General features: G+C 43.6%; 1 long non-coding RNA gene across 1 annotated transcript; it reads right to left on the minus strand.

Annotated features, from left to right (window-relative positions):
• Positions 1-571: 571 nt before the first annotated feature.
• On the minus strand, positions 572-16,715 carry LOC144099558 (uncharacterized). The gene is made up of 4 exons (XR_013307429.1): positions 16,427-16,715; positions 6,303-6,459; positions 4,857-5,014; positions 572-764 (listed from the first exon to the last, which is right to left on the minus strand). It is a non-coding gene; the product is annotated as an uncharacterized LOC144099558 (long non-coding RNA).
• Positions 16,716-17,741: the final 1,026 nt, after the last annotated feature.

Here is a 17,741-nt window from a genome sequence, read left to right on the forward strand (position 1 = left end):
TCACAAGAACTGACCCCAGTAGCACAAATGGGGCTGTGAACTGCGGGCCCTTGTGGGCCCGGCACGGGCTGCCCATAGGGGCCCGACGTGGGATATGTGCGGGATTTGCAACTCGGCATCGGGGGGACCCTCAAGGGCTGCCCATTGGGCTTACTGCATAGCCCCACAAGGCTCCGCGCTGAATCCCCTTGGGCAGGCCCGTGCCGGGCCTCCATGGGCTGGCCCGTTCCGGGCCTGCGTGGGCTGGCCCATGCCGGGCCTGCGTTAGCTGGCCCGTGTCGGGCCTGCGTGTGCTGGCCCGTGCGAGCCTCTGTGGGCTGGCCCGTGTCGGGTCTCCGTGTAGGCTAGCCCGTACTGGGCACCCGTGGGCAAGCCCGTACTGGGCCCTTGTTGTCTAGCCGTTCTGGTCCCAGTGGGCTTCTTAGGTGATAACTTGCGGGAAGTCAACAAAGATAACCCATATAGAACCAATAGCTGTATGCCTTACGGCCCACCTTGACAACCCAGAGAGGCTTTATTCACATCATCAGTATTTTTTGTGTACATGGTAATACTGAAATTACAATGCAAGTAAGAATGCTTCTTATTTATTTATTTGTTTTTGCAAGACATTTTGGGCGTTCTTGCATACAAAGCCCCAATTACTGGGGTGAAGGGTCCGTCCCCTTCGTCCGAACTTTCCGACCGCCATCCCAGTCTCTCGCCCCCAGCACGAACGCAGCCACTCTGTTGTTGCCTTCCATGGTGGCTGTTGGGATTCTGCGCTGCATAGCAGATGTAAAAACGAACAAATAAACACACATCAAATCGATATTCAGTATGGTGGATAAAAATCACTTTCAAAAGTATTACAGGCACATCTTTCAGGAAAGGCTTCATAGCCGTATGCAATGCTACAATGTGGAATGTTTGAAATATCAGCATATTTCGTTTGCTGTCAATATCCGTAACCATGATAAACATAAATATCCATAATAAGAATAACCTAAAGGTGCATGAGCCATTAACGGACTAAAGACACCTAAATTTATTGCGTGATTTCTTCTGTCAATTGATGCGTTAGATAATAAAATACATGGATTACCAGGTATTACTTGCCTACAACCACGCTAAATAATTTATAATCGAATTTCTTCCCTCATGCTGTTTTGGTTTCATCGACCGAACGCCGACTGTCGTGAAGTTGATGTTTTGGTCACATGATGCGACTAGAAAAACTAATACAATCGCTGATATGTAGCTTTAATTGACTACGAAATTTAATCCAGCCTCTTCCAAGACCTGGAATGACAAAAAATGACCTGTCAGCAATACTATAACCAATTTTTATGCCTCATGTGAATTAAACACCAACTACACGTCACAGTCATTGTTCGACTGATGAAACCGAAACAGCGTCAAGAAGAAATTAAATTGCAGAAATACTGCACATTGCGCTAGTTGGTGTTGTTGCATAGTGGTGGTTCAAAAGCCCACACATACGAACCATGTAAGAGACGAGACACACAAACCAGCGCCGAACTTGCTACAAATTTTTTATTAGGAAGAAGCACGTCATATATATATACACTAAAAAACAGCACACATGCCCAGTGTCAACAAGACTCCTAGTGCTAGTACAAGTAAACACTGCTTTAAAAGCACGTGAATATCTGCAGAACCACTACCCACTAAGTAGCATATTGATTTCTCGAAGCGATAATGTAACAAATGGCACACTCACGCACCCTTTACTTTTTCTGATAATATGAAACACCTCAGCTACTTCTCTAGTGCGCTGGTCAGAATGAGCGAACAAGACATCAGTATCGTCAAAAAATGGTGTACATTTGCACGTGAAACAATGCTTAGCTAGGTTAGTTTCTTTCCTAAAGAATTAGCGTGCTCCATGAGCCGCACGTTAACGCAGCGGCCAATTTGACCTATGTAGGTAAGGCCACAGGACTGAGGGATTTGATACGCTACGCCAGTCACACAGAAAACATATCTACTTTCATGATTTATTTTGCAAGCATTTCTTTTGCGCCCTTGATGCTTTCTTTTAACTGCCGCCCCCACTCTCTAGCTTGTTAGGTGCAGGGAATAGAACCTTTACCCCATGCTTGCTTCCCACTCTTTTTAATCCGGTGCGAAAGCGTGTGGACATATGGCATAACCCACTACCTTTCTTCTCCCTTCTTCCGAACCATTTTCCAGCCCCGAGGTACTTGCAGACGATTTCAGCTCACGGAGGACTTTGTCTGCACTCGAAACGAGAACTGAGTCCAGAAAACCAGCTTCCCTACATCTGTCTATTTGGGCTAAGAGACTGGGCATCATTTTTTGATAAGATTTCTTTACTGCCATGCCTAAGCATCCCGTAACGAGTCCACTTTTTACAAGCTTTGAAAGCAAGGGCCTGTAATTCAATAGGGGCTTTTCACTTCTAGGGGAATACTGCCAACAGACATGGTTGGGTTCGAAAGAGAATTTTAAATCAAGGAATTGCAAGACTCTTTCTTGAGGGTCTTCATGTGTGAACCTCAGCCCCGACCAATTATGTGCAAAACTATGAACATTTGACACAAATTCGGGATTCACTGACCTAGCCAGCACCAGGTAAACATCCACATAACAGAAAATGCATATGCAATAACCGGCTAGATCAGTCTCAACTTTCATATCAACCCTGCTTAGATAAATTTTACTGAGAATGGGAGCTACCTTGGCACTTATGCACACACCCGATTTCTGCATATAAAGACGACCATCCCACTCAACAAACGTGTTACTCAGGTAGTACGATAACAGTTAAAGAAAGGATCCTGTTGTGATTCCACACTCATTTTGGAACACGCATTCATCGCTCTCGTCACATAGTGCCCGGCTCTCATTTCGGAGAAAATCCGCTACTGCCTCAGAATTAGGTACGAGAAACGGATCCTTTACGCGAAGTGACGACAAATGTTTGCGAAGATAGGTAGACACAAACAACTGCCAAGAATTGTGCCCAGATACGCCTGCCCGGAAAGGAAATTTAGGCTTGTGCATCTTAGCACTAAAGAAAATTTTTAGCACCGATTGTCCAGCTTCCTTCACTTTATTTGCTATACCTTTATATTAAAACTTCCGAATTAAAGTCATCGCCTCCTCTGAACATCGGTGCTAGAAAATTTATTTAGTGTTAAACGCACAAGCCTAACGTTCCTTTCCGCGCAATCGTCTCTGAGACATATTCTTTGCAGTTGGTTTTGTCTACCTATCTTTGCAAACATTTGTCGTCACTTCGCGTAAAGGATCCGTTTCTCGTACCTAATTCTGAGGCAGTAGCTGATTTCCACCGATATGAGAGCCTGGCACTATGTGATGGTTTAAGCATAGATGCCAAGGTAGCTCCCATTCTCAGTAACATTTATCTAAGCCGGGTTGATATGAAAGCTGAGACTGATCTAGCCGGTTATTGCATACGCATTTTCTGTTATGCGGACGATTACCTGGTGCTGGCTAGGTTAGTGAATCCCGAATTTGTGTCAAATGTTCATAGTTTTGCACATAATTAGTCGGGGCTGAAGTTCACACATGAAGACCCTCGAGAAAAAGTCATGCAATTCCTTGATTTAAAATTCTCTTTCGAACCCAACCATGTCTGTTGGCAGTATTCCCGTAGAAGTGAAAAGCCCCTTTTGAATTACAGGCCCTTTCATTCAAAGCTTGTAAAAAGTGGCATCGTTACGGAATACTTTGGCATGGCAGTAAAGAAATCTTATCATAAAATGATGCCCAGTCTCGTAACCCAAATAGAAAGATGTAGGGAAGCTGGTTTCCGGGACACCGTTCTCGTTTCTAGTGCAGACAGTTCCCCATGAGCTGAAACCGTCTGCAAGTACCTCGGGGCTGGAAACGGGTTCGGAAGAAGGGAGAAGAAAGGCAGTGGTTATGCCATATGTCCGCACGCTGTCGCACCGGATTAAAAAGAGTGGGGAGCAAGCATAGGGTAAAGGTTCTGTACCCTGCACCTAACAAGCTAGAAATAGTGGGAGCGGCAGTTCAAAGAAAGCATGAAGGGCGCAAAAGAAAAGCATGCAACATAAATCATGAAAATAGATATGTGCCCTGTAAGACTGGGGTAGTGTATCAAATCCCTGTCCTGTGGCCTTACCTACAAGGCCAGATTGGCCACTGCGTTAACGTGCGGCTCATGGAGCACGCTAATTCTTTAAGAAAGAAACTAACCTAGGTAAGCATTGTTTCACGTGCAAATGTATGCCATTTCTTTGACGATACTGATGTCTTGTTCGCTAATTCTGACCAGCGCACTAGAGAACTAGCTGAGGCGTTTCATATTATCAGAAAAAGTAATGGGTGTGTGAGTGCGCCATCAGTTACATTATTGCTTCGAGAAATCAATATGCTACATAGTGGGTAACGGTTCTGCAGATACACACATGCTTTTAAAGCGGTTTTTACCTTTTACTAGCACTAGGAGTCTTGTTGACATCGCACATGTGCGCTGTTTTTCCGTGTGTATATATATGACGTGCTTCTTCCTAATAAAAAATTCAGTTGTAAGATCAGTGCTGGTTTGTGTGTCGTCTCTTGGTCAGTGTGTGTTTGCACTTTTGAACCACCACTATGAAATAAATAATAAATTATTTAGTGGTCGTACATGTATAGAATGTCTAACGCATCGTTTGAAAGAAGAAAACGCACAAGCAAAAATTTGGTACCTATAGTCCTTTAAATTTGGATGGCTACTCAGTAATTGATAACGGAAGTGCTGAAAACCACACCAGGTAGATTGACAGTAGCTTTTTCCTTCAATTAGATGGTGTGTTCACAAAGTGTCTATAACCTTCAGAAGATTCACATGTACTCACCAAAAATTGCGCTGTACAGCCGCAGATTCTTAAATGCTTCTTTTTCGCCCCGCCCCTTCAATGTGCACATAAGGGCCACAGGAGTCTTCACTAGTCTTCATAATAAGTTTTGTAGCCTCCTCAGCTGGCTCACTCCCAATGAGTGCTAGCTTTTTGGTCTGAAATAGATTTTTCAGATTATACAAAGTGAACTATGCCATGAAAACCATACACTGAACCATTCATAAAACTCCCTCTTCGAGGAACCATGTGCAAGTCAACAAAAAGAAGGTTGTAGAACAGGATAATACAGAGGACTCAAAGAGACCTATGATCACAGTGGTGTGACTCAGCTTAAAGATAACAGAATTCTCTGCTGTCTTCTAAACGCCCATCTTTGCATCATCATATTAACTTCCTTTTATGCACGACTCAAAGGCATACACTTCCCAAAAAATAAGATAAGGTGGAAAAAGTGAAGCCATTACTTTAAGGCCACCTTGAACCATGGCAAAATTGTAGTCTGGAGCTAAATGAGTAATGTAAGAACATAACCGCCAGCTGCCACTATGAACAGCAAGGCTAATGCTTGTGCTAATTTCTTGTAGTAGGCTAGATATTATATACAGCAAATCCTCTTTCAAATACACTTGTACAAAATGAAGCTTTCAGGTCTACAAATCCAAATGCAACATGAGGCAATTTCGAAGTCCCAACTTAATCTGAAGTGGACTCACCATATGTAGAGGGCTCAAATTAAACTACAGCTGAACAAAACACTTTGCATCAAAATTATATTAAAAGGAATCAATACGTTGCCAGTAGTTCATAGGCACAATTGAAAGAAATGCCATATACCCAGTCGAAAGAAAAACACCAGCCAGTTTCTGGTGTTTACACCAAACTGGCTTTTTTAGCCACGGATTCTAGTGTGACCGTGTCTGGTGCTCCGACCAGGCCAGGATTTTCAGACACGGGTCCTGATGTGGCGTAGTGTGGTGAGCTTTAGTGCGTCCTGGTCTGGTTTTCTGTGCTATGACCCGGTTGTCTGATACCGGCTCTGGTGTGCTTTGGTTTAGTGTTTCCTGGTGTGGTCGGTGTACTATTCGATTTGGTGTGGTTGGTATACCGTAGAATGTCTTGATTGAGATGCTGTGAGTTTGGACATACTATCGTGAGAAAAATTAAGATATCCCAGCGAATGCATGCCAAATGGTGTAAAACAGCAAGCACTCCTGATGTCGAGTCAGGTGCACTAACATCCATCAATCTCGCTGCGCCGGCCTTGATGGCACGAGCATTTCATCAGATGGCACCTGCACGCAGTTAGGCATAGTGTGGCACACACTCGCAGCATCATAATTTTTCACATGATTGTACACTGGAGCATGCGCATAACCACATCTTTTCTGTTCTTGCCGAAGACTAAGAGCAAGCACGTATCGTAAAGAAAGAAAAAATGCTCACATTTGCACAAAAGCATCCTCAGCTTCATTGGCAGACAAAATTGGCAGAATAGCCAAGATGGAGGCCCCTAGCATTACAGCGTGCATCTTTTCTGACAAAGTCGAATAGGTTGAATTTCACTGATAGCGGCTTGACTTCAGCTCTGTAGCCACAATGCCTGAAGAACAACAGAACAAAATCAAGAATTTGTGCGAAATACACTATAATAATCACAGTGCAAAGACAACCAGCAAATACTGCTATTAAATTTAGCTCAGTGGTGCAAACATAGAGTACACATTCAATACGACTTGCAATGCCTCTGCAGTAAATCAACTGTCTTCTGCTTTATAGTAAATCAATGCTACTCACATAAAGCACCCCACTTGCATTAATTTGCTTGAAATCATTGTCTGGATGAGCAAGTATTTCACAATTTCATTCACACAGTACAACGATGAACACGGACAAGGGGGAAGACACCGAAAAACACTGAGGTGCCTCCTCCCTTGCCCCTGTTCATCATCATACTGTGTGAATGAAAATGTGAATTATTGCGTTGTTTTTTTTTGTATTCATAGCTAACTGCATATATTTACAACACAGTTGGGTACGCCTGCATCATAATCTGAATTCCTATCATATTTTAGCATTGCAGCTGATATTGAGCATGACAGTCCTTCTAACAGTCAGGCTTTCTGAGAAAATCAACAGCACTCCAGCATCTCCGGTAATTTGATTCATTACGAGGCTCAGAGATACTAATACATGGTAACCTAGAGAAATAAATTGATATGGAAATTCTACTGCTGCAGAAAACAAAAATAAGAGAAATCAAGGAATTACAGAAATGATTACAAGATGCCCATAAAGATGGGCACAAAAATGAGATAAGATGTAGTTCCACTAAAAAAAAATATCAGATGCGAGTATATTTCAGGGTGACAAAATCCATGTATTGAGACTTTTTATGCGCACAGGGTGAAGAACTGTAAAACACTGCATCGCTGGCTGCAGCTATTTAGAAGGCCATTCCTCTTCATTTCTTCCAAAAAAGTCGCAGCACAGCATAAAAAGCCTACTGCTGAAATTTATTTTGAACTCAATGCCACATACAAACTGACAAGGGTGGAATGCTAATGATTCGAAAGGAAACCTTAAACAAGATGCGATGAACTCTGGCACTGGTAAAACCCCAACAGATGTGCAAAAAAAAGCTGCCAGATTATTTTTCCTGCTGAATGTATTAAAACCAAAGCTGCCTGAGCGCACATGAGTTTTGTTTAGGTATGGCTTGCTATACACATCCTGAGCCTCTGATGCAGTTGACTGCAGAGTAACTGCAGACACTTGCACACATACAAAACCCACACTAGAATCTGCGTACTGTGCATTGCCCACTATTGTGCCTAGAACACCCTGTCTTCCAGTGAGATGCACTTCTTTTGGTGCATCGAGACGTTAGGGTTCCAGTTATAAAAATGCCCGAGTTGATTATGAGTTAAGTGAATAAGCTTAACAAGTTGACTGGTTCTAAGCAGGCAGATCACTTGCATGAGCCGCTTCTCACAGCAAGGCAGAAAACAATAATGGCTTCAGGACGCTGCAGTGCACGGCTCCAAATTAGTTTAGACCAAGTGGGGGTCGTTAAGCTTCGCTGACATTGTATGGCAGACCTTCGCCTTTTCCAAAGTAGCAATGTTTACTGCCACACATATACATAACTCACAAGTCGCATGATTCCTCCCAACATGTATGCAACAAAGTATTGCAACCGCTTCGAGCCATCTCTACAGGCCCCACTGGGCCGTCCCTGCTAAGTGTGAAAAAAAAGTGGCTAAGATATGCTTTGTCATATTCAATGCTACAAACTATTTTTACAAAGCATACAGCAAAGCTAGCGAAAGAGTGCTCAAGCACACCTATGCTTGAGTAAAAAGTAGCCAAAATCTTTTTACATGTAAACTGAAGTAGCCGAAGTTAGAACGTGATTTGTAAAACTGTATGCATAACAGCTAGACAAGAGATCAGAGAAGGTAAGGGCAAACAGGGGCTCATTATGGGCTACATGATGGACTCTAACAGTCACTTCCATCATGGCATCTGACAGTTAAACAATAGGCCAGCTAGCATTTAATTCAAGCTTTTTTCCATGCAAACTGCTTTCAGTGATGGCTACAAGTTATAACATACAAATTTTCGTTGTTAAGTAGAGGCAATCAGAGGATTCATGGATGATGGCAAATGTGGCGGCACCCACAAATGCCTATACTGAATCAGCATCACTTAGGCCTCAGTACCTAAAATCAAAGCTTCAGGGCAAATGACAGCTAAGTACCGTCCGTCTTCTGTTTCCATGGCACGAAAAGTACATATTCACTAAAAGTTGTTCATTATGAGTAATTTCACTGATCATGCACTGCCGCACTGCACATAGAGCCTAGGCTTTTAAGCTGCTTTTATCCTCACACGAGCTAACTGAACCCTTCAATCAACCTCCTGTAAATAAACTTTCACATGAAGACAACATCTACAAATATTTGATCACGTCTTGTATGTTTGGCATTATCCTTTGTTTGGCGCTTTCATATTATAAACCCCTAACAAACCTGAGTTGTAATTCTCACATACACTGATGGAGTATATGCCCCTGAGATAAATCCAGCTACAGCTAGCAATTACTTCTCAGTTCATCCATTTTTCACAGTCCAGCGCACAAAAATACACGAACGAAGAGGATAGACACCACGGACACCGGACAAATTTTTTGTGCGCTGGAATGATGTCTCATAATTCTTCCCAGAACCGACTATCCCAGCCTTCTATGCTTAGCCTTGTGGAGAACCTTTTCCTTGCCTTCCGCTGTCACCTCCTGAGCACTTGCCACTGGAACTGCATAGTACAACTGCTTCTGTTGACCAGATGGGAATGGCAGTTCTCTTGTGAAATACTGCATCCTTTGGGATTCCCTACACGGTGTAATACATTGCCTTCTCTACCTTGAATTTAGATACACCTATAGGAAAAGAACAAGCATATAAAAATTCTTAGCCATATTTGCAGCCACGAATATGATAATATTTGTATTTCTGCGCTTCACAGCAACAACAGCAGTATGCTTTAACGCCTGTTGAAGCAAGAAAGTAAGAAATCATTTCGTTTATTAGCAACACAAGACTTGCACCTTGACGTTGATGGTGTCATGCAATAGTGGTGAGTTCTGATAGCAGTGTGAAGTACAAAATGCAACTGCTTGCTTCGAATTTTAGAACATGCAACTTTAACTGCACAATTATTGAAAAAAATTCACTTCTTCCTTAAAAATCGCAGATTAGTATGTGTGGTAGCAAATACTGAAAATAAAAATACAAGGAGCACTGCCAGTGTTTAAATCAACGCGCAGTGACTGGTTTCGTTTATGGTTTGGTTTGGTTTATATGGGTTTAACGTCCCAAAGCGACTCAGGTTATGAGAGACACCGTAATGAAGGGCTCCTGAAGTTTCGACCACCTGGGGTTCTTTAGAGTGCTCTGACACCGCACAGTAAACAGGCCTCAAAAATTTAGCCTTCTTCGAAATTTGACCGCCGCGTCCGTGATTGAACTCGCGTCTTTCAGGCCAGCAGCCGAGTGCCATAACCACTCAGCCACCGCGGCGGCTTCGCAGTGACTGGTAAGAGCAATTTTCTACTTGCAGTTCTTGCCCATTCCCTTGTCAAGCAAGGCACTAATTCCGGTTTACCTGTAGTAAATCTAACGTGTCCTCAACATGCTGCCTAGTTAGCAAAGTTCTTGTAGTCAAAATTGAACGAAACATTATTTTCTCAGCTAGAAGCGCATGAGCTATTAATATAGTCCAAGGCAAACAACTTAGTGCCTTAGAATAGTGTTCAACTAGGGGCCCACACGCAGAGACACTTGACTTGCCACTGTTTCCTTATACAAAGTAATACAGGAGTGCATGGCCTGTGGTGTTCATGCTAAGAAATACAAAATATAAATAGAAACAAAACTCAAGTGCAAAGAAAATTAGAGACAAGTTCTGTCATTACACCTTATGTGACACTAGAGAGTACATGTTCAAAAAGAAGTAGTAAAATGGTCATTTTGAAATTTTGCACAATCATCAAATTGTCATGAGCACAGTCAGTTTGCCTTTTTTCACACAAAAGGTTTCCAGCGGCTCCAGTGCACTTCACTTTCTTTTTAGTACAGTGCCTTTAAAAGACAGAAATTGGTCAAAGGCCACAAAATGGTAATAACTGTGTATCACCATTTTCATATCTATGCTTCATTACTTTTTAACACAACCTCCAATATCACCCACATGATTTGCTGCAGGAGCAGGATTCCAGTGTGCACCACTCACATTCAATGAAGGACCTGGCTGCCTTTTCCAAGTGTGATACTAATTTTCACAATTAAAGTGCCGTTGAGCGAGTTTGACAGCAAGCAAAAACAAGATTTGAACCCAATGGCATAAGGAAATTTTAAAGTGGTCCGAAACATTAGGCTTGTAACAAGACAACTTCAGGTGTCAATACTCATCAAAGTTGCCATCAGATATCAGCTTTGGTGTGCTCATAAAGGGATGGTGGGGTGCTTAGTTATAATGACCAATTGTCACGGCTGGTTATTGTGCTACCTACTTCAATGATGAAGGATGTGACAAACTATCTTCCAAAATCTGACATCTGGCATAAAGGCTGAAAAGCAAAAGCAAATAAACGACCCCTAAGACCTGAAATTATTTCCTACTTGAGCAGTTATGCACATCATAAAGGAAGCTGACAAACGGCACGAAGTTATACTGGTATTTAGGCCTCAGATGCTCGCTCATTTGAGCCTCAGTATTCTAACTAAAGCAATAAAAAACACATGACTGTTGAAGGCATCATAAGCTCGTGTAGAGCTCATCAGCAGTGAGAAAAACAAATTCTAACCTTCATATTAATATAAATTTCAGCCAATGAGGCCACTGTGTCAGTCACCAACTAAGAGACCATGTACAAACTATACACTGTAAATGCACAAACTCTACATGAGAGCAAAGCATGCCCTGCACTTGTGAAACAAATTTGTGTCAATGTAGGATTCTTGGCAACAGTAGGCATCACCATTATTGGCATGTGCTAAAAATGAAGAGGGCACCTTAATGATGCTGTACAATTTAGAATTCAGCCTTTCAGTAAACTATATTTTGTCTAGTACCATGAGCACCGTCAGAGGAGAAGGCAAAAATGAAAGGAAAGCTGCCAGCTGTCATGAGGTCTGCCACAAAAAAAAAAACACTGAACTTAGAAGTGTTGCACAAACAAAAAAGAAGGGATGCTCTATACGATTACAGAACACAAAATAACACAGCAAAACAAGGCCCAACCAATGAATGAAAAGAGAACAACAAAAAGATGGTAAGCAGTACTGAACACTGCTACCTCTGCAAATTGAGAACAGTGAAAAAGACAACACCTAAAAAATAAGTTTCAAGGACTATAAAAACGTAACTTTGGTCACATATTTTTAAACGCTGCATTAGACATTAGAATACATGAATCCCTAAGTGGTATTTGCCTACCATTAAATAATTTATAATTCCATTCCCTTCTCTGATGTTGTTTAGGCTTGATCAGCCGAATGATGACTGTCATGCCCAGTTGGCCTTTAGGTCTGCTGAGTCATGGAAAAAGCTACAATATAAATGTTGATATGCAGTTTTAATGCACTGCAACACCTAAAACAGCCTGTTTCAAAAGCTGGAATGACAACAAATGCCATAGCAGCAGCTATATTACCAGTTTTCTTGCTTTTGACATGACCTGAAAACCAACTACACGTCGCAGCCATCGTTCGGTTGATAATACTGAAACAACAAGGAGAAAGACAATTATAAATTATTTACCAGTCAGAGAGCAAATATCACGGGGTGGTTCATGTACAGGTGCGGACAGAAGTAAACGGAGCGCGCCGCACAAGAACTGCGTGTCAGCGCCGCCTAGCCAAACCAGACGACAGCTCGAAATCGCCACGTGCATGTGCAGGCCCGCTTCCGGCGTGACCCTCTCAATGCTCCGCTTGCCTCGCATTCGTCCGGCGTCTGTGTCGTGCTGATGATGATCATGATCGGATGGTCGTGGTCTGTGTAGCTAGCGAACATTTCGGAAAACATAGACCGCTGTCTTGATAAGGCAAATTGCGCGGCGACGCCTCTACCATTAAGCCGCTTCGTTTGAAACAGCTGGAGGCGTGTTTGCGCCGCAAACCCGTATGTTTCGAACTTTTGCTGCCGCTGGGACTCTGCTGCGTCTCACTCGCAAGCAAACGCACTCGAAATACTCGGCATACTGCCGCAGTTTTGTGTTAATTTTCTACAGTTATCACTGATGATTCGCCTTGTCCCTACCAGGCGCTGACGCAGCACTAGTGCATGTACCCTGCCTGTCTCCCTCGAAACAAACTGCCCCTATACTGAATCCTGCTCTTATCGCCACTGAGACAGTGCGCTGCGTATCGCGCTGTCATGTGCAGAGCAGAGCTCATGGTAATCACTTTGCATGCACCTTCGGATCTTAGGATGACTACAAGCACCCGCTGTCTCACACACACCAACGCCGCGGCAGCAGTGCGTCACTGTTGCGTGCCCCGCGTGCGAAATTCGGCATATGAGTGCCCGTGATCGCCCACTAATCAGAGTATGAGCCACGACAGAACCCGGCAAGCGATCCATACTCTTCTGTGCGAGCTGTATTACTTCACTGCTACCGTTTACATATAGACATTGGTCTGTTAGAGAATATAGGTGTGGAAACCCAACAGCTGCATCCAGCACATTTGGAAGCAGTCACTATCCTTGAGACGCTGGATCGCGCTGCAAAAAGCGCCAAGAGCGGCGGTTTCATCTCATTTTAAGCTGACCTCCTAGGCGAGGTTCCAATGCAGGAGCACTGTGGTGCAGTACAGACACACAGGGCGCATGCTTTGCCGCTCAATCGGTTCCCCGTAGGTGCAAGCCGAAAATGAACGGTAACTGTAATAAAAGAACCCGAAACTGCGGTGGTGGATCGAGTGTTTTTGAGTTTATTTGATCTATAACGAGATGGAAATGAATCCCAGAGGAAACTAAAGTTTGAAGGACGCGCGCTATTTGCGATGGAAACGCGCCTACGGCTGCCACAAATGAAACGACATAATGATAGCGTCGCCCCCGCGGGATTTGTGGCATCAAGGGCAGCGGTCTGTGCGCTCCGAAATGCCCGCTCGCTACTAAGGGCACAACCATCCGACCATAATCATCTTCAGCGTGACCCTGACTACGGCCGAATGCGAGGCAAGCGGAGCAATGAGAGGGTTGCGCCGGAAGGGGGCCTGCATATGCAAGTCGCGAATTTGAGCTTACGTGTGGTTTTGGTAGGCGGCGCTGAAAAGCAGTTCTTCCTTGTGCGGCACGCTCCGTTTACTTCTGTCCATGCCTGCACATTAACGTCTAAGGCATTTGAAAAAAGACGCAAGCAAACATTTGGTGTCCATAGTATATGCAGTTTCTTTCAAGCTTTGTTGAACTATGATATCAGGTAGCATGCCGAAAGGCTGAGTCAAACAGGTCACTACAAGCTCCTAATTTCCTGTAAGTGTATTAGAGCAAGTATATTCAGTGAACTTGCACAGTGTCATCACCAAGCAAGTTAAATGGCGAAAAAAAATCAAGAACTGACCAAGATAATCGCAGAGGTAACAATTTATGGTGAACATTCACCTTTTTCATTTAGCACTTTTAGCTTTTTTGTGCACAGGCTATAATTCAACAGACCTTGAAGTAGTTTGCAGTAGACAGTGCTTATTTTTCACTCAGAACTAGAGGCAGTAAAAATATTGCAACTACAGTGAAAAGTTCATTTGACAGTACATCTTGCTGGACTAGTTGGTGTAACATTGTGTAACAAAAGTAAAAACAGCGCTAATTTTTACATAAACAACACAGAAAGAACAGACAGGACGGGCGCTGTCCTGTCTGTTCTTTCTCTGTGGTTTGTGTAAAAATTAGCGCTGTTTCTACTTTCGTTATACAGCGAGAGGCCACAGAAGAGAAAATGTCAAGTCCAATTAATGTTTCATCTTTGATGTGCATTCATAGCTGCACTATATAACACCATTCATATTCTTTTCATCAAGTGAAATAAGACGTATTTGCTGGACCAGTCTCTGAGGAGTGCCATGTGACACCTGCATTACTGCAGAAGCTTGACATGGTTATCCTTCTTCTATGATTGTCTATGAGGAGTGCCATGGGAGATGGATACTAGAGGAAAAAAACATTGTTCTCATGCTGTAATATCACCTTAGAATGCTGCCCTGTAGCCCATTACTTCATACTGGCATTTTTTAAAGCCTGGCTGCATTGAAGAACAGGTTGGGAGGGAACTAGAGAGGGAGAGAGAGAAAGCGGCTGAGCTGAGGCTAGGCCAGTGTGCTCGTTGTTGCTGTGTAGCCTTGGAGCTGAGCGGCCAGCTCTGGACTCAATCGTGGTATGAGGGTGCGGGTTTCCCTTTTTCTTGCACCCTGTGTTGTGCTGTCAACGTTGCATTTTTTGTGTCTTGGCCATAAGAAAACATGTTAATGATTCTTGATAAAAATCACCACGAAATTTTAAGAATGACAGGAGAAATTTTCCAAAAACCACTAACAAGAAAAAGAAAATTGGTTGCTTGCTTCGGATTCATACGCTCTCTACATTCTAGTACAAGGAGTCTCAGATTCCTCACTAGTTTTGTAAGGGTTCCGAGGCCAGCTGAGACCCCCCTGTATTTCAGCACTGCTTCTTTCTGAGCACGAAACTGGCACTATCTAAAGATGACCTATTGAGAAGAGACACACACGTTATTTTGAATAGGGGAATGCCAATACATGCCATCAACGTTCTGGTCCAAAGCAGACATTGCAACACACTGATCTCAATAAAGAGGTGAAAAAAAACAGATCTGAGAAAACTCGACACATACTTGTGCTCTGCAATGTACGCTTAACGGGCACAGACAAGAACAGCCCCAAATCTGGACAGTGGAGACATCTCCGATTATGCTCTTTTCAGACCTCTTCACTACTTAAGAGAAGGCACTTCACCTGCATAACATCATAATCTCCAGCTGTGTATTTTGCACCCACAATGCCTGGCACTTCCTGATAATTTTTTGTATTGCTGGCATTTCACACAACCACAAGAAAATGTTTATACAGCCATACTTCAAATACATATAGCCACTTGCTGACACTAGTTTTTATGATAAGCTCTGTACTACTCAGGTTATTCAAAACCACTTAATTTGAAAGGGCTACAAAGCGCTGTTTTTCTAGGGCTACTACTTCGTCATCAATTAGCAATGATTTTTATTCACGGCCGCCAGCAACTAAAAGAACTTTACAGCTGCAGGCAACGTTACCAATGTTACAAAAGTGATTGAGCAGGCAGCTACCTGTTGTGGTATCGCAGTGACGCGTCGCTTCAATTCACTCAGTCGCTTGCATGCCTTGACGCGTCACTCCCCTCCCACTCTGAGCTTGACAGCTGGTGTAATCGGCTCGTAGAGGTGTGTTCTAACCTTAAGACGCCACATCAGATCACTATAAAGACGCACATACGCGTAGCGAATAACAGAACGCTTAACAGACCGAGCGGCGCACGCTATCGGCAGTCCGCAACGTGCCAATACTGGCGTCAAAATCACGCGTGCAGGCAGTGCACGATCACGTCCCATGTCGAATAATGAAATAATGAACAGGAAGTCGGGAAACTACCTTAACGAAAGCCCAAAACATAGTCACGCGCCTTGCTGGGCAGTATACAATTGCCACATTTACCTTTAGGACTCCTACGCGTGCCTGCCATTCAGCAAATCCATCTATGCATACACCTCGGCGCTCGCGTCGCAACGCATACATTGTGAACACTGACGGACCAGCAGTTTGATGATTCGATGTGGAATGCACTTTGCTGCCGCGGAAACAACCAGTGACTCACGCGCAATGCTGAAGGGAAACGAACAGGACAGAGCTGACAGAGCCTCGTCCCTTCCGCTTCTTCTCTCCTTTGCGCTCGCTCGTTTATTTACGCGGTCGCAAATTGCACGCAATCTTGCGCTACACAATGGGTCTCACCTGGAAACGAAGACTCTACGCATTCCAGTAACCGCTTTCTTCTCTTGCTTCACGGCGGCTACGGTTGAAGCCGAACGTGTTGTCAATATGAAACGGCTCCATGCTTCTCGGCGTGGTGACTTTTCACAAAGTACGCGAACGGCTGCATTGCTGACACGCGGCGCAAGCTACGATAAGCAGGAAATCCAAACGGAAGTTTGAAGGAACGATTTTGAAATCAGACACAAACAGCACACGAACAGCAGCAGCACGGAGCACGGCACGGCGCGGCGTAAGGCCTAGTCGGATATCACTCCGGAATGCACCGAGGGAGAGGAGGGGAGGAGGGTGCGCTGCGTCCTGCCAGGTGACCTGGCAGCAGCGCGCTGGTTTTAAACGGCGTTGGAAAGCACGCTAGGCGCTGACGCGTGGCCATTAGCGTCATGGTGAATATATACTGCGAACTGTTACAAAATTGCAGTTAGACTATGGCGCTCCGCGCCTCCGTGCATCATTTCCGTGCAGTTTTCATGTCAAAAGCGGGCGACAATTTTTCAGTTCCTTGCAGAACAACTTTACAAAGTGTTTTCTTAGCTTTTTTCTTTTCTTTCTGGTCTTTTGCCCACCGGATTAACGAGCTTTCACTGCATATTTCTTAACACAGCAGCAAGTTTCTCATAAACCACATTTCGCCTTATGCTACAAAGATATGATCTGCAGAACAAGTCTGCTTTACTCAACTTCAAAGAAAAAGTTAATCTCGAAGGTTCTATTGTAGATTTCAACAAAATGTGTATTACTGCAAAATCTCATTAAATCGAACATCAAGGGACAATAAAAAATTCAAATTACCAAATGACCGCCAACAAAACTGACAAGAACCATTTGTACCAGGTCGGAAGAGGGGACCGCCTCAGTTATTGCTGGCAGCCGGAATTCGTCTACCTATATGCTTTGCGATTTGGAAGCGCATATAACTTAAATTACATGCTTAATTCCATATTCTATGCTGAATATATTTAGCTTGAACGCGGGAATGCAAGCTATTTCACATTCGTCTGGCTTCATCAAAGTGCTGAGTGGCAGCCCATATACTGAGGATATATATATATATATATATATATATATATATATATATATATATGCCCGCACTTCACCCATGCGCCCATGCTCCATCGCTGTTGTACCCATGCAGTCCTTTTACATGTAATGTAGGATATGCAGCCAGGCTAATGTAAGTGAAACTACATGTCCATAGGTGTCGCCGGGCAACGATCGGTAACATTACGCGTGATGTTTCTGCACTGCAAACTCCAGAATAATCGGAGCAGGACTT

The sequence above is a fragment of the Amblyomma americanum genome, chromosome 1 (assembly GCF_052857255.1).
Source record: "Amblyomma americanum isolate KBUSLIRL-KWMA chromosome 1, ASM5285725v1, whole genome shotgun sequence".
NCBI lineage: Eukaryota > Metazoa > Arthropoda > Arachnida > Ixodida > Ixodidae > Amblyomma > Amblyomma americanum.